At 40.0% G+C, this 27,305-nt stretch overlaps 1 protein-coding gene and 1 pseudogene across 1 annotated transcript in view; one reads left to right on the forward strand and one right to left on the reverse strand.

Annotated features, from left to right (window-relative positions):
• The window catches only part of LOC109391450 (histone-lysine N-methyltransferase SMYD3-like), a 181,885-nt gene that overhangs the window by 392 nt on the left and 154,188 nt on the right, over window positions 1-27,305 (forward strand). The window lies entirely within an intron of this gene.
• On the reverse strand, window positions 11,966-12,211 carry LOC109391441 (costars family protein ABRACL pseudogene; annotated as a pseudogene).

A 27,305-nucleotide genomic window follows, 5' to 3' on the forward strand; every position in this document is an offset into this window, starting at 1 on the left:
CCCCGGGACTCCGTCTGAGCCGGGCTGCCGAGGTGTCCAGCCCCGCACTCCCCTTCACGTGCGGTCCCCGGCGGCTGGCCGCCGCTGACTCCGCGCGCCCACCGCTGGGCTGCCGTGCCGGGGGTTGGGGGGCGTCCCAGGCTCAGCCCCTGCAGCTGTGCGGGTCGCTGCTGGATCTGCTAACTCCTACCCGCCGTGGGCTCCGGTGGGAGCTGGGGGGGAGCCGGTGGGGAAGGCTGAAGGGGAAGCGCTGGGCCGTGGGTAATTGCGCTGGGGAGCAGAAAGTCTGTGCCCTGTGCCATCAGCTTCACTCGGCGCAGCTGAGGAAATCGCAGTGGGCGGGGGGTGGGGGCAGGTGGGAGCAGGGACGGTACAAATCAGGCTCACCGCTCCTGCTCGGCGAGGAAAGGATTGAGCTTGCAGGGGGCGGAAGGATCGTCGTGTAGGGGAGACACTTTCTGTGGTCCAGCTTCCGTTTGGCCAGGGGATACGAAGTTGCACGGGAGACATCCTGAGGATGCCTTACGGAGTAGATCAGCGAGAGAGATACGAGTAATTAATTGCAGTGTATGCAAGCGCTGACATAGACATGCAACTCCATGCGTGGAAGCTTAAGTTGCTTGAGGTTCCATGGCGTGCTTTGCATTTAATGGCTGTGCAGGCGAGTCTAACTCTTAACCCCCCTATCTAGATGTGCGAATTCGTGTGGCTGTTTTATAAGCCTGAAAGCACTGGGCTAACGGAAAGTGCCATGCAAAAGCAATTTATGGAAATATGTAATATATATGCACAGTCATAGGATTTGTATTCAAGGACCAAATGTTATCGAGCCCCTGTTTTAATATGCTGAGGAAAGGAGCTCCGTTTGAGATGTCTGGGATGATTTTTTTTTCCCCCCGGGGACTGCTTCTCCAGATCTATCAGGATTTGGGCGAGTGGAGGTGAGGAGGTAAATTCAAAGCTGCAACCGTAGTTTGACCGTTAATCTCACTACATCCTTATTAGAGTCATAATTGAGGAATTTAATTTTGTATTTTAAAGTTACCAAATAGTAATTGTATCTGTTGTTTACTGAAGCAACCATAACAGCAAGAACGACAACAAAAATCTGTTGAGAGAACGCGTTGAAGTTTCTGTAAACTGTGTGGTTGAAAACCATTCCTTTCAAGATTTCACTTTTTTGCTGAAGGCCCCACGTTGAAAGTCATAGACCTTTGATTCTCATTCAAGCAAATTAGAGAAAGCTGGGCTCTTCCTCCTGTTAAATCCTTTGGAGGTGTATCTAGAGTTTGAATGTAGGCCGAAGCAGAGAACTTGCTGTTTCTTTCTTTTTTTTTTTTTTTTTTTAGCTGAGCCATCCTGCCACCTGTTGGCAGCTCGGGCCGGGAATCGAACCAGCAACCCTGTTGCTCAGAGCTTGCACTCTTGAGCGAGCTCTTAACCAACTGAGCCACTTGGCCGGCCCAAACTTGCTGTTTCTTAAGTCCTATAATATTAATTGATGGAGCAGATGTGGGTAATCTTGCAGATAAAACCTGACTGCCAAGTTAGTTAGTAGTTGGAATAAAAAAGTTTTGGAATGACCACACGATGACAAATTATTCACTGAATTATCAGAGCTGGACTTGAGTCATATGACACTTGGAATTGTCCATTTTCCAAAACTGACTACACAGACCCAGCCCTTTGTGGATGGGATGCCTCTTGATTTACCATATTATTTCATTACTGCTTATTATCACTCATTTTTCTTAGTAGCAAGAACTACAGTGATTGAAGCAAAAACAAAAAAGGTAGTATATCATGGAAGAATATTGGGGAGTCCTCGGCATTGCTTTCAAGTCTGGAGGAAACCGAACTCTGAAAACGGGTAGGAACCAAGGACAGTTCCACCGTCGGCACTGCACTTTAGAAGTGGCTGAGGTTGGGACACAGGGAGTACGTCATTTCTGATGCTGCCTGGTGATACTGGGTACAGCGTGTATCAACAGCACCGTGACCCTGGACCCTGCTGCTGCTACTTTTGCTGCCACTGCTGCGGTTTGGGAAACTAGTTATTGCTGAAAAGTTTCTTTCTTTCTTTTTTTTTTTTTTAAATTGGGGAACAGTGTGTCTCTCTAGGACCCATCAGCTCCAAGTCAAGTAGTTGCTTTAATCTAATTGTGGAGGGTGCATCTCAGTGGCCCATGCGGGGATCGAACCAGCAACCCTGGTGCTATGAGCACTGCGCTCTAACCAACTGAGCTACCGGGCTCCCCGAAAGTTGCTTTCTTAATCATGTTTCCTTGTGATATTAGCTTGTGATTCAGAGTCCTCAGTGGTGTCCTGGATTGGTTGAGCTTAGGTCACTGCCTGCACCCTAGCTGCAAGGGAAGTTGAATAAATGAGTATTTGGCCTTTTTGGCTTATAACAGAGGAGGCAGGCCCTAATTCCCACCGATATTCACATAGTGGGGAAATCAGCAAACAGAAACATAGGAAAAGGGATATACGTAAATGTCAAATATCCAAGCAAAACAAACCAAAACAAACAACTGGATTTTTCATACTAACACTTGTTTATTAGTACTTTGTACAAAAAATATATTTGTACTTCTTTTGTGTTGCTAGGATATGGTTCACTTATGCTGCAGTCATAGGTGTCCTGTTGAATACTTCTGCTTCAGTGGTTTCTGAAGTGTCCTGTTGCAGCCTGAAAATAATGTTAGAGAAATTAAGCTTTGGGGCATTGTTTTATGCAGTGTTTTACTGCTATTGAAAGTCCTTCATTATGGGATACAGTTTGTGTGTTCCTTATCACCTTATAAGTAAAATTTGTTTCTTTGTCCATCATCAATTGTGAAGTCCTTGAGAGGAGATACTATGTCTTTCAATTTTTGTAGCCCCCGTTCCTGGCACCTAGTAAGCTAGTAGTTTGTACTTTCAACGTGGCAGAATCGCCCTCTAGCTGTCCTTGCCTTCTGCTACCTTTCATTCGAATTAAGAAATGGAATGAAAATATTAGTTTGTAACAATTAACAGTTCCATAGCGGGGAAGGGGGGAACCAAATACATACTACATAAGAACAGGTGTTTATTATAATTACTTCGTTAGTCTCCAAATGATTTATTGTTATAAGATTCTACCTGATTTCTTTTGGCTTTGGGCTGTTTTGATTTCTGCTTTAGTTCTTGCATATTTATTTTTATTGCAGAGAAACTTGAACCTGCTTTATGGCTTTTCTTGCTTTTTTTCCTGTCACTAAGGATTACCTTCTTGTTTTGCGTGTTGTGAGTGGAGAAGAAAATGAAATATGTTAGTTGGAGAAAGATTAAATGACAGATTGTTATCTGAAATAATTTACATTACCCTTTTTCTGCTGTTGCACACATTTTTAGTTTGAAGGAGCTGAAAAGATTGACAGAGGGGTTATTTGTGTTTTCTTTGTGCTTTGGTAAATGTAGCACATAAAATTCCATTGAAATGATTTTGTTTATAGGTCTTCCTAATCCCTGAGGTAGTGACCTAAGTCTGATCTTCTATCCCTGCCTGGGGCCTAGCACAGAAGAGATGCTAACTGTTGACGTTGTGAAGGGATAATATTTTGGGGAATTTTAAGTCACTGTATGTTATGTTTGTTTTTGGTTTTCTAAACTTCTAAATTGCCTGCAGTTTCCATATCAAGAGCTTCCTCTGGCAAACGCTCGTGGTAGTTTCTTCTGTAGGGTAAAGAGGATATGTCCTCCACCATTAGAGCTGAGATTGAGGCTTTAGTGCCTCCCAGGAGGAAGGAGGATGAATTGGAAGTGGAAAGCACATCTTTTTCAGCCCTGGTGGGTTGTGGGAAGAAGGGGGACAGGTAGCGAAAACAGACTGGGTAATATATGTTCTGACCTACGCTGTCTGGCCAAACTTCTGGGGTTGAGGTGAGTGTGTTCAGTGGGTTGAGGGGAAAAGTAGAAGGCCTTTGGTTCTGCTCCTTATTTGGAATCTTGGGAGGTTAGTGCTGTACCAACGTTGGGGGGCTAGCACAGCAGTGGCAGAAGGAAATGGTAGAAGGATAGATGAGCCTCTGGTAGCAGGGGATTCCGAAATGCTGTCATACCACCGTGAGAGACATGGTGGGACAGCAGTCATCATGGCAGCAGACTGTGTGACTCCAGACTAAAGGTCAGGGTCATGGATACCAGAGATAGGAGCCCGCATGCCATTCCAAAAGGCGGGATGGGATGGCAGCAGTCCAGCCATGGGACCTCATTGACTCCTTGCAGCACAGACCAGTGAGGATCCACGGAGACATCAAGATCCAATGTCTTCTTGCCACTGTAAGGATGCCCTATAAGCCCCATTTGTAGAAAAATTTACCTGAAAGCAAGTAACTGTTTAAATCAGCTCTGGTGAAGAGTTAAATGTCTGAGTATTAAGTGGAAGAGACTGAGATATTACTTGGCAAATTTTAAGTTTCTGGCTGTTTACTAGGGTGACTGTTCATGATGGAGATTACATTAATTATAGAAAAACAGCGCCATGTTCATGAGACAGGTGAGATCAATTATAAAAAATAAAGCAGCTACATTTGAGTTACAATGTGGGTAAATATGCCAGGCACTAAAGGGCAAAACGGACTGTGTTTGGTGAGATGATGGAACTATCTTGGCCAAGGACTAAACCTGGGTGGAGGCAGGAGGGAATAATACCTTCATGTATTGGGGTAAGAAGAAGGGGTGTCAGAGAAGGCAGCAGCAGTGATGGGAAGGTTTGAGGACAACTAGGGAAGTGGTTGCTGAGAGACTCAGTCTTAGGGAAGGTTTGGAATATTCTTCTGGGAGAGAAGAGTGAATTCCCTAGTGAAATGTATTGTAGTAGGATTGCTGGGAAGTACTGAGGGTCCACTTGAAACTCATGTTCATTTATTTAAAGTGAAAGCAGCTGGTAGGGTAATGCCCTTTTCTCTCCCAATGGTCAGGTGCTTGACTATGAGAATCGGCTTTACCCAGGTCTGCCAAGTTAGAATGATGGGTGCAGAAAGGGAGAAGGAAGTCGAAGTTGTAGGCAAGGGAGGGTGTAATCATGGACCGTGAATTCTAGGCTAAGACTGAGGTCATGAAGAGGATGATGGACAGTGAAATGGGGTAGAATCAATGGTTTAGAGGACCTAATGTGGTCAAAGAAATGGTGGTGTGATCGAGAATGGGATGGCTTGACATATATTGGGTTGTCAGAAAAGTCATGACATATTTTTTGTGTGTTTTTCATTGCAAAAATGTGTCATGACTTTTCTGACAACCCAATATATGCTGTAGAAGAAGTGTATGTTGGTACCACAAGGTTTAGGGCAGCGGTTCTCAACCTTCCTAATGCTGTGACCCCTTAATACAGTTCCTCATGTTGTGGTGACCCCCAACCATAAAATTATTTTCGTTGCTACTCTATAACTGTCATTTTGCTACTGTTGTGAATCGTAATGTAAATATCTTTTTGTTTTCCGATGGTCTTAGGCGACCCTTGTGAAAGGGTCGTTTGACCCCCAAAGGGATCGCGACCCACAGGTTAAGAACCGCTGGTTTAGGGTATGGCAGAAAGTGGCTGAGGTAGGGAATAAGAAAGATTGTTGAAATGATCAGGAAACCGAGAGGCTGAGAGGTTCAATGGATTTTCTGGATAAGTGAAGTGACCAAGAATGTTAGGCATTGGAACGAATAGTTTCAAAAAAGGCAGAATTCTCACATTGGCTTCCCAACCCAAGGTTCAAAGACTGAGTAGAAAGAGCCAACTGGAGACAAGACTCTACCAATACAATGTCCGTTTTTCTTTTTTAAGTGGGAGTTATTTATGGTTCCTGTTTCTTTTGCTTCCTCCTTGCAAGCTTGGGGACAGGGTTGGAGGCTGGTGCCTGGAACTCCCAGAAGTGGAAGGCTGGGTAAAATGAATACCTATGTGGGGCTAGCAATGTATGAGAGCACTTGTTTCCCTCAGCTTTGCAAACTGAGTGTATTGTCAGGCTTTTGAATTTTTGCCAATCTGATGGGTGAGAAGAGGTATGTCAGTGTAGTTTTAATTTGTATTTAAATTGCATGATGAGTAAAGTGAAACATCTTTTCATATGTTTAAAGGCCACATTCATTTCTTTTTGTGAACTCTTTGTATCTATTTTTGTGCATTTTTTTTTACTATAAGATTTTGGCCTTCCCTCCCTCCCCCAAAGAAAAAATTTTTAAACATTTTTTTTGTATATTAGAGATATTAGCCCTTTGCCTTTGATAAAGATTACAAATATTTTCTCTCAGGTTGTCATTTGTCTTTTAACTTTGGATATGATGGGGAAATTTCCCCATGTTTTCTTCTAGAACTTGTATTCTTTAAATCTTTGTGTGTGGCACTCTGATTCATATATAGAGTGTATTCTTATGTATGGCACAAGGAATGGATTTTATCTATTGTACCATCACCATTTATTAAAAAGATTATTTCTGTCCCACTGATTTTCTCCAGTGATCATAATCTAGATCACATACTAATTGGGTCTAACTCTAGACTTGCTGTTCTATCCATTGGCCTAGCTGTCTATTCATGCACTAGTACCACACTGTTTTAATTATAGAGAATTTAATTACTAGGAATACTCTTATGTCATCTTCAAATATGTAGTTTTGTTTTTTTCTTTTTCCATTTTTATGCCTCTAATTTTTTTTTTTTAGGCTAGTGACTTTGAGGAATGCCTCCAGAACAGTGCTAACTAGTAGTGGAGATAGTAGGTAGTCTTGTCTTGTTCCTGGTCTGTAGGGTTTCCTTAATAAGATGCTAGTTTTAGGACTGAGGCACATATATTTTTTTCATGTTAAGGAAGTACCCTTCCATTTCTGTGTTCTTAGGAATTTTTAAATAAGAATAGGCATTGGAGGGCTGGCCCAGTGGCTCAGTTGGTTAAAAGCGCAAGCTGTGAGCAACAGGGTCGCCGGTTCGATTCCCACATGGGCCAGTGAGCTGCGCCCGAGCTGAGCTGCCGCTGAGCTGCCAACAGGTGGCAGGATGGCTCAGCTGGTGAGAGCATGTGCTCTTAACAAGGTTGCCGGTTTGACTCCCGCATGGGATGGTGGGCTGCACCCACCCACAACTAAGATTGAACTTGGCACTTTGAGCTGAGCGACCATGAGCTGATGATGGGTGGCCGGATGGCTACTGGACTTGGAGCTGAGCTAGCTGTGCCCTTCACAACTAAGACTGAAGGATAACAACTTGTCTGTTCCCCTTCCCCAATTCCCCAATAAAATATTTATAAAAGAACAGGCGTTGGATTCTGCAGAAGGCATTTTTATCATCTGTGGAGAGTCATATAATTTTTTCCCCACTAGACTTATTAATATCCCATCAAAAATATACTTAAGAGAGACCATAGAAGTAAGTTTATATGTCTTCTTATATTTCAGGCTTGCTTGCTTAATGAAAGAAAATCATTAAAATAAATGTGTTTCAATGTTGTGAAATTTTAATCAGTGCAGTTGTGTCAGTTAGGGTTTGACCAGAGAAGCAGAGTCACTGAGTGACACAGGATGACGAGTCTAGAGATTAGACCTTGTGTAATTGTGGGATTTGGTGAAGATGCTTTTGGCTCTGCGTTATGTGGGGGCCTGAAGGCACTCAAGTCAGCAGAGCTGCCAGAACGATAAGTTGGGTGTCAAGTGGGGAAAGCAAAAACAAGCTGTAATCCAACTGGAAACAATAAGGACAATTTGGAACCTGCGTCTGTCTGTCACTGCTATCTCTTTTGATGACACTGATGGCCCTTTGCCGCAGCACTGCCACAACTTGGAGATACAGCAGGAGCTGGAAGAGCAGGGGCCTGGCCACCGCCCCAGGCCACCCGTGACAGTGTCCACAGACTGCAACAGTACCCAGCACCCTCCACACACCTTCAGGACAGAATGGTAGTCGCTTCACCTCTGCCTTCCAAATCTCACATGTATCTTCTGTGGCCAACCTAAACCTAGAATCATACAGACAGGGAATTCTGGGAAATGTAGTTCCAGCTTGATATAGTGATACACTACACAAGCCACCACAGTTCCTCCCTTGTCACCTATATGCAACTCATTTAACCATACTTCACTATACATAACAACAATAGCAAACTCATTCTCCCACCCAGCTATCCTTACAACCAAAAACACGCTGACCCTTTCCCGAAAGTGTATACAAAATCTCTTTGTCCATCTTTGGGTGATTTCATTCTAACAGCTGAATCACATTCTCCCTTTGATATTTTGTACCTTTGATATCCTGTAATCCACTGTCATCCTCCATGGTCCATCTGTCTTCTACATTGGCCAAATTGGCAAGTTAAAAGAGGATAGGGGAGGGATCACCACCTTTGCACCTCTCAAGTCATTGATTTTGGCATTAAGCCCTTCAGAAATGTAGTATTATTGGGTTGTCAGAAAAGTCACGACACATTTTTGCAACGAAAAACATAGAAAAAATACGTCATGACTTTTCCAATAACCCAATAGTTTTGGTTTACTCTTTAGGTCTGAGTAAAGGCAGTTCTAGTGGCTTTCATTTGGACTTTTATACCATAATACTCATTACTCTGTGGGTAAGGGAACAAGTGAGGGGAGTCTGACAGGTGCTGAGGAGGATTTGGGGTGAGTTTGGGGACCTACTGGACTCACTATGAGATGAATTTGAGCCCGGACCCCCTCAACCTCCTGACTTCCATAAGCTCCTGTTCCTGAGAGTTTGAAACACAATGCTATTTTGTTTTGGGTCTTTAGGAATTAATTTCAGTGCCGATGTCCAGTAATCCCCCTCAAAGTTTGGTTATGTCATCTTCCTCAGTGCAAAGTCATCCTTGTAAATGGCTGTAGATCTCTTTTGGGAAGCTTAGGAGGAAGACTTCTAGTATCTATATTTAGCTCTGCGGTAGTTTTTCCTCCAGGGGACCTGACGTTCCCTTCATTCAGTAGGCCCAAGGTCTGTGAAGTGGCCCAAATCTGGAAATTGGTAGAGGGGCCACAACTCTTCATTTTCTGGTGATTTAAATCATACTTCTGTTTGCCAGACCTAGAGCTTTTCCACCAATACTCATCAAGTAAGACTTTAGTATTCGGTTGTCGGAAAAGTCATGACATATTTTGACTGTTTTTCAAAGGTCATTTATATAAAGAACAAAGATCAATCAATGATATATTGCCCGTTTTGTTCGATAACCTTTTGCCATCTTACAGTGAGCTTCATAATTCTTCGTTCATAGAAGGACCTGTCTTTATTTGCGAAAAACTGAATAAGGTGCTGATTTACAGCCTTATCTGAATTGAACGTTATACCACGCAAGGAGTTTTGAAGAGAGCAAAACAAATGGAAGTCTGACAGCGCAAGGTCAGGCGAGTATGGTGGATGTGGCAACACATCCAATCCAAGCTCCAATAATTTGTGACGGGTGATCAAACTTGTGCATGGTCTCGCGTTGTTGCAATGGAACACAACTCCTTTACACTTAACAAGCTCTGGACATTTCTGGATGATGGATTCATTCAAATTGTTCAATTGCTGATGGTACACATTCAAATTGATTGTTTGGTTCCTTGGTAGGAGCTCAAAAACACGACACTTTTAAAATCCCACCACACTGAGAGCATAACCTTCCACTGATGAATGTCTGCTTTCGATGTTGTTTGAGGCGAATCATCATGTCGGAACCAAGACCATTTGCACACCACATTGTTGTAAACAATCCACTTCTCATCACCAGTTATCAGTCACTTCAAAAAAGGATGGTTTTCCTCACGTTTAATGAGCATATTGCAGATGTTTATACATGCCATCAAATGAACTTCTTTGAGTTCATCTGGAACCCAAATATTAAGCTTGCTTACGTATCCCAGCTTCTTCAGGTCATGAATGCTTGAATGATGGATGTTCAATGTTTCTGCAACCTCTCATGTCGTGTAATGTGGATTTGACTTGATCAATGCCTTTATTTTGTCATCATCAACCTCGGTGGGCCTCCCTGACCGAGGAGTGTCGTTGAGATCAAAATCACCAGCATGGAATTTCGTGAACCATTGTTGGCACTGACGTTCTTGTAGAGCATTGTCGCTGTAAACTTTATGCAACTTTTCACAAGCTTGACGCGCATTCTTCCCTTTATGGAAGTAAAACAGTAAAATATGGCAAAAACGCACAGTTTGGTCTTCCATCTTCAACTTGTTGTAAAATCTCCAAAACAACCAAATTGCTCAATTTTTTTTTTTTTTAGAATGAAGCTAGAACTGTCAGCTGTCAAATGACATAGCAATAACATAGATGCGAATGATTCTGGTACTTCCAAAAATGAACTAGTGCCATCTGTCGCAAGCATGCTTCATGACTTTTCCAACAACCCAATAGGTTGCTCCCCTATTTCAGTTTTAGGGACACTGTGGTTCATTTGCCAGTGTCAGAGATCTCTGCTGTTCACACCTGTCTGGTTTCTCTTTTGGCTGCCATTATGGTATCCACTCCCGCCATGTCTTTGGTGGTTAAGTGCTACCACTTGGTCCCTGCACCATGGGAATCCACCATCGCCCACCAAATTCAGGGGATCCAATATGATGGCAGGAGTCACCACTTTCATTTCAGATCCCTGGAGAATAGCCACCACAGAGCATTCAAAGGAGTCCAGGGCCCTCTCATGAACGTACATCTCTTAGCTTGGGGAATTGAATGTTTTCTGGATCCTCCCAGGGACATGGTTAAGGGGTGGGTAAGCCATCTTACATGTTAAACCTACTCAGCATTCTGATCTCACTAAGCCATCAGATACCTTCTTCCTCAGTATACATACCCAAGAAGTTCTGACATTTTAACTGGACCTTTCAACCAACCAAGCAGACTGTTAGGGCCATTCCCAGCTGCTTGTGCCCACCTCTTGAAACCACACTCCCTGCTTAGTGCACCTGTAACAATACATTCAGTTCAGTCCAGCATTATCTTCTACCCAATCCAACACTCCAACACTCGTAGGGTCCTTTTTCATATGTGTTCCCCAAGTTTTTGCTGCTATAAATTGGCAAAATCTTGCAGCTCTTTTGGTGTGTAATGTACCTCCTCAGGGGTCATACTTTTTAGCTTTATCCTTGAGGCTGGCCAGGACTTGAGTCTGATCATAGATCTAGAGACACTGAGAGACCCGAAAAGGGTCAGTAGTCCTTCGCAAGGCACTTATCATAGGGGAGCCCTCTGCAGCTGCAGACCACCCTTTGCAGTGTGCTTTTACTGGTAACAGCCATTCAACAGAATTTAGGAGTTCAAGGTACCCAGTTTCATGACTATCTGCCCAAATGTTTGCATCCCTAAGTTAGGGTACTTCTTACCAGTCAGTCCCTTAACTTTATTTATGAATTAAACATGTGAGTTTGGAAATTGAGCTAATGTTGTCATTCAGTTCTTGCTGTGGATCAACAGCATCACTTTCAACTGGGAGCTGGTTAGCAATGCAGAATTTTCTGTTGCACCCCAGACTGACTGAATAAGAATATACATTTTCTGTATAGGATTTCAAGATATCTGCATAACTTGTGTTTACATTAAGCTGATTTCTGTAAGCACTTTTGCTTATTTATTTTTAAGATAGTTACATGTTTTTATTACATAAACATTAATCTATTCCTTGTGGTTGGTCTTCCATTTGCTTCTTGCTTTTAAAGAATGTCAAATATCTATAGGAATTTAAGAATGATTTATGAAGCATTCACACATGCTCACCAAAAAAGCCTTAATGCCTATATTTTCCAAACAGATTCCTGAGAAAAATAATGGATTTTGTTTATTTTACAGTGTGATACATAAATTTTCTTTCAAGATATAAAAAAAGGAGACTTCTAAAATGAGTCTTCTTTCATTTACAAAGTTCTATAAAAATATATTAAGTATGCTCATATGTTTGTCCTCACTTGAAAATATCCCAGAAACAAAAAAATAACAATCAACAGTGATATGCAAACCACATTAACCTTGAAGCAATATAATGTCAACATCATCATGAACATCTTGCAAAAGTAGCTCTCCTGCGTATGTAACAATCTTCCTTCATTTTGCAGCTTTGAGAGTTCCTACCAATGCTTCAAAGAGATTGACACATTTGTCACTCTCAAAAGAGGACCCCAAATTTCACACTTAAGTTCCCATCAACATTTTTGAACCCAGACGATGAATTTCCTCCACTAAGAGGTTAACTTCATGATCCACATTCATTGCTGCCCTCCAGAAGCAGAGAAAGGCCTGGAATGCATAGCAGTGTGACAGCACTCATTGAGTAATGGGTCCAAGGCACAAAGGAGAAAGCCACACAAGGCTTGGCGGAGGTCACTCTCTGCCTCCTTTTCTTTTCCAATGAAAAACTCTTTAAGCACTTTTAAACTCAGAAGTTCTCAGTAGCCCAGTTATTTGACAAATGTTTCCTTTGAGATTCTTCCAGGGGACCTGTGATTTGATTTTACATTTAATTGTACATATGCTACGTCTAAGATTTTTGCCGATCAGGTTTTACGTGCTTTCCCGTTGTGGTGTGGGAGTTCCCCATGAAGTCTTAATTGATATGATGCTCCCTCTGGTGGACAATGGGGTGAAGAGCATACAACACTTTTCAGAATAGTCACTTGATTTTTAGCTATTAAAACTTAATACCCCTGGGTGAATATCCTTTCCAAACATTTATCATAACTTTTGCTTTGAATTCCACCAAAAAAGGCAAACTAGTCAAATTTTGTCATAAACATCTATATAAAACACCGTAATGACCATGTTATTCACATTAAGAATCAAAACTCATGTCTGAAACTGGTAGTCACATTGGAATTTGTGACGATCTGGGGGAGAAATTGTGCCTGTTCATCCACTTATCATGGTATTTATTATTGTGGAAGATTTTGTGCCAATGATTCTCCCCCTAGTTTTTGCTATAAGAATCACTTGGTAGGATGACAATGATAAATGTAACTATGTGAAATCTGATTTTTTTATATCTCAGAACTCATTCTAATCTTAGAACTCAAATGGTTGCTCTCCAGCAGCACAGCTATGTTTCTGAACAGTTCCTGCAAAGGCTCATAACCCATGTGATAAAACACCTTAGAGGTTTTATTTTTAAAGTAAAAATCAACAATTAAAACCATTATTTTACTTGTTTAAACATAATAAAATCAAGACAGTTTTCTTTTTAAAGTTAGCCTGTTGCCAGTTTACTGTTTTAACGTAGCCTATTCATGTTTAATTTTAAGTATTTAAGACATTTGTAATTCTAGGTTGATACTGATTTCTTTAGTTCATGACTTTGCTTGAGAATTATAATGTCTGGAATTCCCATGTTGTTGTTAGCCTCTGAGGCAAAAATAAAAAGAGAAACCACATAAGGGGGAAAAGATAGATTGATACATTGACAGATTTAACTTCATAAAAGTTAAAAACATCTGTATGTCGAACTGTGTAAAAGCCATGACACTGAGGAAAATATTGGCAACATAAAGCACATATCCTTAATATACAAAATTCATTCATAAATTAATAAGAGAAAGCAACTTACCTGCTTCCTGGGACGTTTTTTTCTCTGTCTCTGCTTCCAGAACAGTTTTGATCTTGAGATTTCTCTGTGAGAGATTCTCTTTTGATTAGTTGGTTATCAGCATTGGCTACACATTGGAAGCATCTGGGGAGCTTTAAAAAATACTCACGGGTTCCACCCCAGAGATTCTGATTTAATTGGTTTAGAGTGTGGCTTGAGCATGGCAATTGGAAAAGCTCCCCAGGTTATTATAACGTGCAGTCTGGGTTGACAACTACTATCTTTCTTTTTCACCTTAAGTGACTCCCTTTTCTGCATATTTATATTCAAAGGCTAAGGTGAAATTGCCACATCTGGGTTCAGTCAAGCTTCTTATGATATCCATAAATAATTCTGCAAGTTGAATTTCAAACTGGACATTTATATTAGCATGTTCTGTTCACATTTAAATTATTGTCATATATAGGACAAGCACGTATTAAATTGAATTATTAATTTGAACATCATGATTTGCACAAATGAATTTGATGAGTATATTAAAATTTAATTGTTAGCGTTTTCTCGCTACTGTGTTTACTTCTTGTTAGGAAGATGTTAATTAGAGAGATTTATGTTGTACAGGTGATCAGGGAAAGAGTGCTTAGATATTTAGGTAACAGTTTCTCTGGGCAGTTTAATTTTTTATTTTTTGACTATAATATTAGATACTCAGTTTAGGTGCTGAAAACTTAAGCATTGTATGATAGACTTTCTTAATGTCTATGAATCACTGTTTTTTCCGCCTTGTACAAATTTGCCTGTAGAATTTTTAAAATATCCAGATGTCTGGGTCACATCCTTAAAGATCCTTTTAAAGCTCCACAGTTAATGCTGATGCATATCCTGAGTTGAGAACCTTTTTGGGGGGAGGAAGACAAACAGGATAATAGTAAAAATAGGTGGTATAGATAATAACTATGGAGGACTAACAGGGCAATGCATATAGATTCTGTAATAGACCATTTTGACTGCATCAGAGTTTTGTCTGTGTAGGAGGTTACAGGGGATAAGGTTGGGATAGACTCTGAAATACAGAAGGCCTTGATGGTCAGGCTAAAGAATTTGAACTTTATTTTGTAGGTATTGAGGAGCCCATAAATATTTTTGAGTAGCAGTATGAAATGCAGACATTTTCTGATGCACAAGAGTACTGATTTGGGTGAAATTTGTCATTGGGGAGAGATGTGGGTAAACTGGAGAAGAGGATCCCAGTCTAGAGAAAATCTGCTTTAATCTGCGTGTGAGTGATGAAGGCCCAAGTGAGGAGGTGGTGGAGGGCCTGCATATAAAACAAGTTCTTTTGAGAGGAGAGTTCACCTAATTTGTTGACTTGATTATACGGTGAGGAAGGAGTAACGGATGAGTGCGGGATTTTTTTTTTTAAAGGGTTTTTTTTGTTGGGGAACAGTGTGTTTTTCCAGGACCCATCAGCTCCAAGTCAAGTAGTTGTTTCAATCTAGTTGTGGAGGGCACAGTTCCGTGGCCCATGTGGGGATTGAACCGGCAACCTTGGTGTTATGAGCCTGTGCTGTCACCACCTTAGCTAACCAGTCGCCGCAAGTGCAGGGTTTTGAAGTCAGTTTGTTGGAATATTGGTGATACGACTGCTAGTTGAAGTCTGTGTGGGTGAGAGCACCAGCTAATAAATTATGCAGCAAAAGATAGTGAGTGCTGTTAAGGAACAAGCTTAAGAAACATTGCTTCTCGGGATTGGGAGACGAGAAAGCTTTTAAGTAAGTTAATAGTTTCCCCCCTTTTTTGGGCTCATGTCTGTATTTGCTGCCACTCTTCTCTTGTAACAGTTTTATTGACGTACAGTTCATATACAGTCATGTGCCGCATGACATCAGTTTGGAGTTTTGGTCAGCGATGGGCCACATACACAGCGGTGGTCCTGTAAGGTTATAATAGAGCAGAAAGATTCTCACTGCTTAGTGTCCTAGTAGCCGTCATAACGTAATGCATTACTCACGTGTTTGTGGTGATGCTGGTGTAAACACACCTGCTGAGCTGCCAGTCGGATGAATGGACACCACACACGATTTCGTACAACACACAATACTTGATGATGATAGTAAATGGCTACGTAACTGGTTTACGTATTTACTATACCATACCTTTTGTTGTTATTTTAGAGTATACTCTTTCTGCTTATAAAAAAGTTTGCTGTAAACAGTCTGCCGTGTTATGCTGACAGCAGCCTCATACATCTGTTTACTGTGTCTTTAGATGGCATCCTTTCTCTTGTGCTTGATTTTATCTCATGTTGTTTTGTAGTAACATGCTGTACAGGCTTGTAGCCTAGAGTCCATAGTAGCCTAAGTGTGTAGTAGGCTGGACCATCTAGGTTTGTGTAAGTGCTTCTGTGACGTTCGCCCAGCAATGAAATCGTCTACTGATGCATTTCTCAGTCTGGATCTCCATCATCAAGTGGCACATGACTACCATGCCATTCACCCATTTAAAGTGATAGAAAGTAACAAAACATACCATTTTACTCATTTTAAACGTCCAATTCAGTGACATTAAATACATTTAAAATGTTATGCAAATGTTATCACAACCAATTTTAGAACATTTTCATCACCCCTCAGAAAACCCCTGTACCTTACTTAAGCCTGCCTTCTACTCTAAATAAACAGAGGAAAACCTTAGGATTAAACCCTTGAATTTAGGCTCCTTATCACCTGCCTTGTAACCACATGAGTCCACACCCACCTAGAAATCACTTCCAGTTCAAATCGTCTCCTTGCCATCCTGACCCACTAGATGGCAGCGTGGGAACACCAGGTAGAACCATGACTTGAAGGAATGAATCCACCTCTATTTGCACGCAATTACAGCAGGCTGTACACAATCACATCCACTGGTAGTAGTAGATGTAATTGTTATGAAGCCAGCCTCAGAGGACTGAAAGTTCCCTCTTGAAGATTTTGCTAACGCCGAATATTGTGTTTACAATGGTCAACCCCTAGGCTTCTTTCCTTATTCATAAAACAAAGATACTATATACCTCACATGATGTTCATGAGGATTAAATGAAAGAACACACATGAGAGTGCCTAGTACACTGCCTGGAATATTGCATTGCTTCTCAAAACATGACCCACTGTTCCCCTCTGTTAGAATTAGCTGGGGGTGGGGCTTAATACACATCTATTTTCCTGTGCCTCTCCTCAGAATATCCACTCCTCCAAGCACCGGAGCCTACATTCTTACCAAACTATCTGGGTGATGCTGGTACCTACCAAATTTTGATACCTGCTTACCTATAGGACAGAGACACATTCCTTTGGGAATCTAGGCTTTGTCTACTTTTTTGTATTCTTGGTGTGAAAGTACTAGGGCAAATAACTATTACTTGAATGTGAATATTTATGGCAGTTCTCAGTAACAGCCTACTTAAAGTCTTTACTATTTTTTCTGAACTTAGCTCATGCATTTTCTTAGCCAACTTCACTTTCTTCTGTCTTGAGTTTGCTTTTTGACTGATTTTCCTGAACTTGACCTTTTTATGTCAAAGATCTATAATAAGATCTTTCCTTTGTTGGTTTTAGTTAAGATATACAGCTCAAGCTGGCAGATGATTCTAGAAGCCTATCTTAAAATGCCCAGATTTATTTTGAATGAAGTTATCCATGTAATAACTCTTTAATCATTAATTATCAGTCCAGCTCAAATAAATTGATTTAATTATAATTTGGAGCCCAACCCTTAATGAGGAGGATTTAATGAGCAGTGCACTTGTGGAAGATCGATTTATTGAGAGGTCAAATATTGGGTTGTTGGAAAAGTCATGATGCATTTTCGAAACGAAAAACAGAAAAAATACATCATGACTTTTCCGACAACCCAATAATTCCCGTAGCTACTGTGCGTAGGAAATGGTGGAAGATGAGTGCGTGGAGCCTAAGTTAGAAACCAAGCATGGTTTTCTATAGCAGCCTGACATCTCATGTAACTACTTTTTTGTATTTGGATCCATCTCCTGTTTTCTGCCTTTTTCTGTCTGTAGATGAACAAATTATTTGATTATCTCATGGTGCTCTCTCTTCCATGCACTCATAACATGTATCATTTATCTCTTGTACTACATTGTATTTTAATTAATCATTTGAACCGATATTTATTAAATGATTTTCCATCTCCACTGGACGCTCTGGGTGCAGGAACTGTGTCTTGTAGTACCACCAGTACATACCAGTTTTGAGTTTTCTTTCTTATGTAAATTAAATCCCTCAGTATAGTTCTTAGCCACATTTTCTTCATTTTTCTTTTTGTACAGGTAGATAATTTATTTTGTTATCTTAGAGACCCTCTGCCTTCTTACAGGTTCAGTAGTCCTTCTTTTAAAACAGTGTTACACTCCTCTAAATCTAGTCTCCTTTCTTTAAATGTTATAGTTTGGGAACTGCAACATCGCTTGTCTCTAAGGCTTTGATCACTGATGAGACTGAGTATTATGTGTGCATTACTGTTTGGTTTTTGTGGGGGGAGGTTGCTTTTTTTTAAAGATTATTTATTAATTCATCTGTTTGCCTACATGATGTAGTAAAAAATAGCTCTGAAAAAAAATAGCTCTGTACTTGGACAAGAAGGGTTAGGTTTGTGTCCTTTTTCCATTATTTGCCAGATTTTTGATCTTTCGTTTTCCTCATGTACAAAGTGGAGATGATAATTCCTACCTATGTCCATGGAATTGTAGTGAAGAACAAATTAGTCAATATACTGAAGCATTATATGAATGTTGTGTAGTATCTTAACCTTCATCCTCATCCCTGAAATAAAATATTTAGAAGTGAAAGACCAATTAATAAATCAAGAGTTGGAGTTGGGTTTTGATTTTTCTCTTTTTGGCTGAAATGTTCAGAAATTAGTGCAGTTACTTGTAGAAGAATATCACCTATAATGTCTTCTGGGTAATGAATGTGCTATTCCACCTTCTAGAGGAATTTGAACCCGTTAAAACTTATGTCATATCTGTTAAGGAGCTTTGTTGTCTGGTTATGCCATTTACTAATTGTACGAACCTGGAAAATTACTGGGTGAACCTAGTTTCCACATTGATAAAATGTGGATGATGGTGATGATGATGATGATGATGATGATGATGATAATAATAATAAAAAAACCCCCTACATTCTAGGGTTGCTGAAAGGAATACATGAGAAAACGTCTGATACAGTATCCAGCAGCCCGTGCAATGCCTAGGATATTGTTTGTTGTTGATAAGTAAGTAGTAATGATAATAGTGATCAGTACAGAAGATGACAAGTGTTAACACTTATGGAATACTTGCTATGTGTCAGGAACAATGGCAAGGCTTTAATGGGTACTATCTCATATAATCTTGCAAAATCTCCTGAGGTCTCTATAGATATTCTTATTTTTCCATTTTATAGATAAGGAAACTGAAGCTCAGATAGGTTATAACTTTCCCAAGCTATACAGTTAATTCCGTCTGAATTCAGAGTCCGCTGTCTTTATTGCTAATTCACTTTTCATTCCTGTTGGAAACTTGTCAGCTGTTAACAGTAATTACACATATTGTGCTACAGTAAAGTTGATAATAAAATGACATCTTTTTCAGATTAGAAAATATGTTGAGACCAGATTTAATATATAAAACGCTCTTTGGTAATGTGTAACTAGTCCAATAATTTAGAGATTTAGGTTAAAGTTATGTACATTTTTGTTCTTCAGTATCTTTAAAACATTTTTGTGAATGACATTTGTTAACATTGTGAAAAAACAATGGTAGACTTACTAAAATATGAAACATTATTTGGAATTAACCATAAAGCTACATGGACTGCATTGAGATTTTCTTTCCTTTTATGAGAAAGGCCCAAAACAGCAGAGAGGAATAAAGGGGGAGAGAGAAAAAAAGAGAGGTACCAATTACTATGTTTTCTGTGAATGCTCATTGCTTCCCTCGCCCCTGTTATGCCATCTTAATTGCTCCATGCTCTTGTAAGAAAGCTGAGGTGAGAGTCACAGTTGTATGAGAGAACATAATTACATAGTTACGCAACCTCCTTTCTCATAAATGGTCCCTTAAGCCTTTGGGTCAGCAATAGAGATAACTTAGTGACTGCTCTTCCAAAGTTCTTTAGTTTCTTATTTAGAGAAAGAATTCTTTGTATTTGCATACAGCGGTGCTTTGGTAAATGTTGTGTATTTAAGAGGAAGAATAGGGTACCTTTGGGGGCTCTGGTAAGTATTTTGATGTTAGCCTGAAAACATATTTTCATGCTGTGAACGATAACTTGTGATACACACGGGTGCTCTGGGTGTCTTAATGGTTGTTCTTTTCATTGCCATTTTAGTATGACTCATTAGGTAATGCTCTTTAATGTTTTGCTTGAATTAATGTGAATGTTTTATAAGAATACCAGATTTGAAGGACTTATCAACAGCTTAATTCTTAGTTTAATGTTAAAGCACATCAACTGAGGTACACATATCATCAAGGGGGAAATCCACCCTTAATTACCTTAACTCTGGTAACTTGAAAAGGAACATTAAAAATAAAAAAGTCATTTGGATGCAATAGAAAATCAGTTGTGTTGCTCTGGACGGTAAATCCTTTCTAACTGTGTAATTAGGTTGTATTTAGGTTCAAGAGAGGGGCAGTGAGATCAGCCTGATAGTAGAAGAACATATGGCCTAAGTCAGAAGAAGCCTGAAATTTGGGATGACTCATTCATCCCAATCTATTTATAACCATAGAGTCTTGGGAATCTTAGAAGTTCTCTGGCCCATCCTTGCTTGTGGTACAGTGTTTTGTTCTTTTTGTCCCTGTCCAGCCGTTTTGCAGGATCTTATTGGATATTTCCCCTACTGGGAAATAGATGGCATTGATTTCCCTGCACTTGAATTTGGATCAATACTTGTTTCTCACTGTATCCTAAGTTATTGTGTTTATAAAACATATGGAACGTGTTACTTTAATTTTATTGGCTAAAGTTATGGGTCCAAAGTTAGGGGTTGGCCAATTCTTTAGAAAAAAGTGCTATACTGATATTGAGTCACTGTCTATCCCATGATGTGCTAGAGAATGGGCACTTGCACCTCTGAATGAGGGCTGTGGAGAGCCCATCTTGGCTGCTAATCTGAGCTGGGGGAGAGGGCTTGTACTTGGCCTGTTCTGGGCCAGGAAAGTGGATGGGGTAGCTTCCATCAGCCACTGTAGCTATGAAAAAAATCTGAGGGATAAAATACCAGTTTGTACCACATGGATGTTTATGTGTGTGATGGATGTAGATACAGGATGGATCTATTTACAGAGGGACAAGAAGCATCTAACATGCATCTGTAATATTAAGGATCAGATCAGTGAGGAGGGCTGCCATGGCTTTACACACCACACCCTTGAGTGGGACCATTAGTGTAAAGATGAACTGCCCTGACTCAGAATGTTGTGTCACCCCTCATGGAAAACTGAGAATCACTTCAATGATAGAAGTTTTGGAAGTTTTTGAGCTCCTCAGAAAGAAGACAGCATATTGACCTGAAGGTATTTGGAACAGATTTATTACATCCATAATCTATGTATAACACTATTTTTCTGTTGATTATTTAAAAAAAAAAAAAGGTTACATGGATTGCATTGGGATTTGCTTTCATTTAATCAGAAAGGCCCAAAATAGCAGAGTGGAGGGGGACGGTGGAAGATTGATTACTTTGTTTTCTGTGAATGCTCATTGCTCGTGAAATTGAATTTTGCTGTGCAGTGCCATTTTGTAAGAGAGCTGGTGTGAGAGCCACAGTTGCATCAGAGAACATAAATATCTGCACCCCCGCCCGCCATTTTTCTCTTAGACTGGGAACCGATAGGTATGTGTGATTAGTTTTAACTTGCTAAGGTTTTTGAAACGTTTTAATACAGTAAAAGATGTGTCGATAATTGTTGAAACTGGGTGATGAGTACATGAAGGTGCATTGTACTTCTTTGTTTTCATGTTGTTGTACAAGATGTTTGATTAAAAGTACTTTAAACCTGTGTGACAGAAAACCTAACATGGAGTCTCCGGAGCTAGACTTTTCTTATTGGAACTAAGAGACTTGAACTTTCAGCAATGCTTGCAAATGTACGTGCTGAAGAAGGCGGAATCCAAACAAGTGTTGTGGTGGAGGGGATTGTTTCTGACCCACCTGACACCAAACAATTTATTCAATATTTATCGCAAACCTACTACATGCCAGTCACTGTTCTAGGTACTGAGGATATAGCAGGAAACAAAACACAAAATCCCTGCTTTGTTCTTGACACACTGCCTAGCACAATGCCAGATGGCAAGGAGGCCTTCAGTAAAAGTGTGTTAAATGTGTTTAGCCTTATAAAGTAAGTGCTGTTTTTATCCCCATTTGACCGTTGAGGTGCCGGAGACTTGAAGAGGTTTCTTGACCAAAGTTACACAGCTGTAAGTGCCAGAGCTGGATATTGAGCTCAGGTCTTGGTGGCCTTAAGCCCAAGCTGTGAACCACGACCCTGGGCCGCCTCCAGGATAGGGGACAGGTGTGTACTTGCATGTGCATAGACAGGTACACTGCCACTTGTATACAGAGTATCCTTCGCATGTAGCTATATTTTTCTCATAGTAGGTCTTCAACAGATATTTGTTAGAATGAATAGCTGGGAGTGAAAAACTGGGAGGGCTTCAGTAGCTAATTTTCTCAGTTGTCTTTGTCCTTAGCTACATGGGTACGTATTAGGATACTCGAGATCGACTTTTACTTTTTTTTCTGCAGCTAGTTGATATTTCATAATTGGTTGTCTTAGTACCAATAGTGTAGATGTAGGTGGCTTTTGTGCTCCAGTGCAGGTGTAGGCTTTTTAAAATTAAAGATCCATTCTTAGTGTGTGAAAAATACTTAGTTAAGCAATCAATAACTCTGCATTAAAAATGCAATACGATGTGGGTGGATCAGAGGAGAAACCCTGGGCTTTGGAGTCAGATAGAGCTGGATGTTTGTAGTTTTTTCAGTTATGTGTCCTTTGACAAGTTGCATGAATTCCATGAGCTTTAATTTTCTCTTTTATGAAAAGAGTTCTATAATATCCGTTGCAATAATGACTATGCAATTGAGTGTTGACTATATGCAAAACAAAGAATTATGAGAAAGCAAGTTCAGATGAACTTGCCCATTGGTTACACAGTCACTCAGGTTGAATGTAAACCCAGAATGTAGATCCACATCTGCCCTATTGCCAAGCTTATGCTTACTTTTTGGTAGGCATGCCATAAATAAATAGTTCCCGCCTACCCTTTTTTCAAGTAGTTTCTGTAGGTTTCAAAAAGAGAATATATTCTTTTTTGACTATATTCATGTTAAGGGATGATTTTAGAATATGGGATTTTAAAAAATTGTGGTGCCTGTTGGATAAAGTAGTACAATTAATCTGGCCAATAAGACCAAATTTTAATTTAAAATCTAGTAAATTCCTTGATTGCATTTATTCAGCTATCACATAAGGAGGAAAAGTAGAATGCATAAACAAAGAAAACTGACTAGTCCTTAAAAAAGACTCTACAAGATCACTTTTACAAACAGGTTGATTTTGAGGAAGAGAAATGAGGTTTAAATATATTAGGAATTAACCATATTGTAATGTTGGTCTAGATTCAAACGAGCAAATGGGTTTCAATTCACATCAGAGATGTCTTTAAATGTAAGGGCCCAAAGCATGTTGTTTTTTAATAGAGAAGCATAACTAGTTGGAACAATTTCTTTGTGTAATCCCTCTTTTAAAAACTTGCTGAGCTGGAGTAATCCACAGACAAGCTTTCTTTTGTAGGTTTTTGTGGCATATTTGAGAATTGAATAGTCAAAAGAGTTTTGTGTCTTAATGATGTGTCTGTTTTTACATGTAATGTTCAGTCAAATGCCAAGTTGAAAAGCTTGTCTGCATCCCCCTCCCCCAAGAAAAAGGAGTTGTTTTTCTTCTGTATATTTGCACGGGTATTGGGAAAAATAGGTTTTTGTCCTGAGAGTGGAAAAAAGGACATTGCACAAATCAAGTTTATTTTAGGTGGGTCTTGAACTTCATAGCACATTGAAACTCGAAACATAACTTGGAAACAGCACCTTGGTCCTACAATACGTGAATTTAGACTTGAGTTTGGAATATAAATGCCTTTTTGCTGTAGGTCCTTAGTTGAATACCACTCTCTTCTTAGTGCTAGTTCGGCAGCATTGGTGTAACTACATGCCTTTTGGAAATGTAAAACCTCAGGCCCAGCCTTAGGCCAATGCAGAGTGTACAAAAACAAGATCTCCAGGTGATCTGCGTGTATATAAAGCCTAAGAAGCACCGATCGAACATGAGCTATCGAGCCTGAGTGTAAATCCTGAATCTGATACCCTCTAACTGTGTGACATTGGGAAAGTAATGTAATCAGTCCCCTGTGTCGCAGTTTCCTTACCTGTAAAACAGGGATAATAATGGCACATGGAGTGTGCTTAGAACAGTGTAGTGCATAGGAAGTGCTCCATGAGAATTAGCAAGATATTTTTTAAATGTAGGGTGTACTGTACACAGTAGATCTATTATCACAGGACAAAATGCCCATATTCATTAGCATGAACCCCACTATTAATTTGTCAGTAAAGTCTTAAAAAAGTAGCTTTAGGATCATGATAATAGTTTCTGTATCACATTTCTGTATTAGTTGTCATAGAATAACAAAGTGAAATCTAGATAACTTAAACTGTTGAGCGTGAATAAAGTCAATGTTATGCTATTGCCTCAAAGTAAAAACTTTTAGTGCACCATACGTTACTGTAAGGTTAATAGTTGAGGATTTGACTGTCTGATATTGCCCCAAATACCAAAGGCAGCCCCTTAGTCCCTCTGACAGCACAGACAGGACCAGTTGTCTTCTCTCTTACCAACCCTAGCTCCAAGCTCATTCAGTGCCTTGCCCTTCCCGAGACTTCACGGAACTGCCTCACACAGCAGCACCGTCTTGGAAAGGGAATGGTGGGAAGGAGAAGAGGAGGATAGTGGAAAGGAAGGCGGAGAATGACCTACAGATAACACCCCCCCGCACCCCGCTACCTATCACCTCTCCCTTGCCCTCCATTATCCTCGGAGAGTTGCTGGCCTCTGCTCTAAATGTTGGCATTCTCTATACATATTAGAGATGAAAATAAACTCACAGTGCCTGCAGTTTACAATTCTATACGTAGAATTAAGTTTTGCTGTTAATAAATGTTTAGTATCAGTTTTTAAAGAGTAGTCAAGCCTCATTACTCCTGAGTTACTATGGGAACTGTATGAAGCAGAATGCCTTTCTTATCTATGGGGGAAAACTACAGACTTCATAGTTTAGGTAAAAGCTGAAAGTGCCCTAATGTAGAGTTAGATATTTTGTATTCTATTCTAGTTAGTTTATTTAGGTGTGATTTACAGTTAAGTATATATAGGATTAGGTTAAAAATAAGTCTTTGGTAACTTTTGGTAGGCTTAAGGTTTAGTGAATTTGAGTGGCCATATGGATTTGTTTTATTTTGAAGATCAAAATTTCAGTTTTGTTGGTGATAGTGTGTTTGGCCACTGTGGCTTTGGTGGATGGCAACAATCATCTTCCACAGGATTGGGCAGCAAAAGCAGACTTACTCAGTCTCATGCCAGCGCTCTACAATCACAGGCTTTCTGCTGAGTGGCAGAACCTACCTCTCTGAAATTTATAACATGGAGAAGTTGCCCCAAACAGAACTCTAAAGGGATTGAGCCATGTGTGTCCAGCGCCCCAAAGTCACCAGTCATAGTCATGTAAGTCATAAATAACTTTTGGATTGCCAATGCATAGTGTCTGCCTGCTATGGGAGAGGGCTGATTTTAGTACATAAAAAAATGTTTTTCAAACCCTACAAGGCCTATTAGAAAGTCAGTAATATTACTAGCTAGAAGCAACTGAACTGGTAAACACATGTTTTTAGAAAAATGGTTCTGAAATAAGCCTACAGCAGTAATTTATAGGCTGGTCATAAAAGACTTTTCTCTCTGAGATGAACAGAATACCCATCAGCAACAGTAATAAGGAGCCAAGGTACTTTTCCCAGTTTAAAACATATATATATATATATATATATAATACATGATGCCATAATAAATCAGATTTACTCTAAATATATTTTGGACCTAAACTGCTAAATTACTACTTATCTCCAAGATATAAAACAAGTTAGACTTAGTTTGCTAGCTTTCCTTATTATCGGGACCTAAGCCGTGTTAAAAGATTAATAAAAAAATTAAGATACATAGTAAATGAGGGAATGACAAAGATTCATCAGAGAAGACCAGATTGACCAGAAAGTCTTGTATGAATCCTTAACAATAATGAACCTGTCGAAAGCATGAAAAGTCTTTAAAGGGAACTGTCTCACTCGCTACATTCAATTAAACATCAAATCTTGTCTGCTATTCCTTTAACTATAACTTGAATTTGTACATTTCTCTCTATTTTAACTGAAGCCAATCTCATCCAAGCAGACACATGCACATGCATATGGTCATATAAGAGGTGTGAGCAGACAATACGGTGATTATTTACATTAAAAAAAATTACAGTAAAAGACACATTGCCTTTAATCCCCCTCAAAATACTCCCCCTTGCTTTGAACACACTTATCGCATTGTTCTTGCCACTTTCTGAAGCAGTTCTGGAAGTCCTCTTTCGTGAGTGTCTTTAGTTCTGTTTAGCTCTGTTGTGGCTGCCTCGATATCGTGAATCATTTTGACTTTAGGGAAGAGTCAGAAGTCACATGGTGCCAGATCTGGTGGGTAAGGTGGATGAGGACACACCATAATGTGTTTATTTGACAGAAATTGCCCTACCAGAAGCGATGTGTGACATGGAGCGTTGTCATGATGGAGGATGATTTATGGCACACTTTAAAACACACCTGCTCAACCGTAGCTCACATCCAACTGACTGCACCGAACAAGTTGAAACATGTCACACACTGTTACTGAGGCTTGTCGCACCACTTCCCGTATTGAAGATCCCTGCCTTTCCGTTGGATGGCACTTGGCAGCAGTATTCACCATATTTTTGATCACAGGGGAAGGGCTCCGTGTCACACATTGCTTCTGGTACATGCATTTCTGTATATAATACACACACGGATATATCCACATGCATGTGTGTGTGTGTGTGTGCGCGCGCGCGCGCGTGTGCGTGCATATAGGTATTTTAAAAGAAGAAATGGTCCAACAAAACTACGTGCACTATATTTTGAGAACTTGTTAGAAATGCAAAGCCTTGGACCATACCCCAGACCTACTGAATCAGAAACTCGCCGGGGAGGCCCACTGGTCTGTGCTTTAAGTTCCTCGGGTGATTCTGATGCATATTGCAATTCAAGAACCGCTGCTACAGACAATGCATGGAAGACTTATTTACTTCCGGCTATATCATGGAATTTGAATCTTATTCCACTGTGGGGGAAAAAGTACAGCTGACAGAAATTGGGAGGAGATGTAGAAGAATGAGTATAGGTTCTGATAGCCTTATTTTGTGAAGAAGAAGTCAAGGTATTTTGTAGCTAGTAGGAAAAAAAAAATTGGAAGTCTGTCTTAAAAGTAACCAACAGAAGAACTAAAGTTAGTGATATACATTGAGAGGAAGGGACAGGGTATTCATGGGAAGTATACGTTGGCTAAACCATCATGTCCTAACAGGTAATGTCTCATAGTTATCTACAGGTGATAAATGAAAAACTAGTGGGAAAAGTTTT

Source organism: Hipposideros armiger, unplaced genomic scaffold, assembly GCF_001890085.2.
Source record: "Hipposideros armiger isolate ML-2016 unplaced genomic scaffold, ASM189008v1 scaffold_293, whole genome shotgun sequence".
In the NCBI taxonomy this organism is placed as follows: domain Eukaryota; kingdom Metazoa; phylum Chordata; class Mammalia; order Chiroptera; family Hipposideridae; genus Hipposideros; species Hipposideros armiger.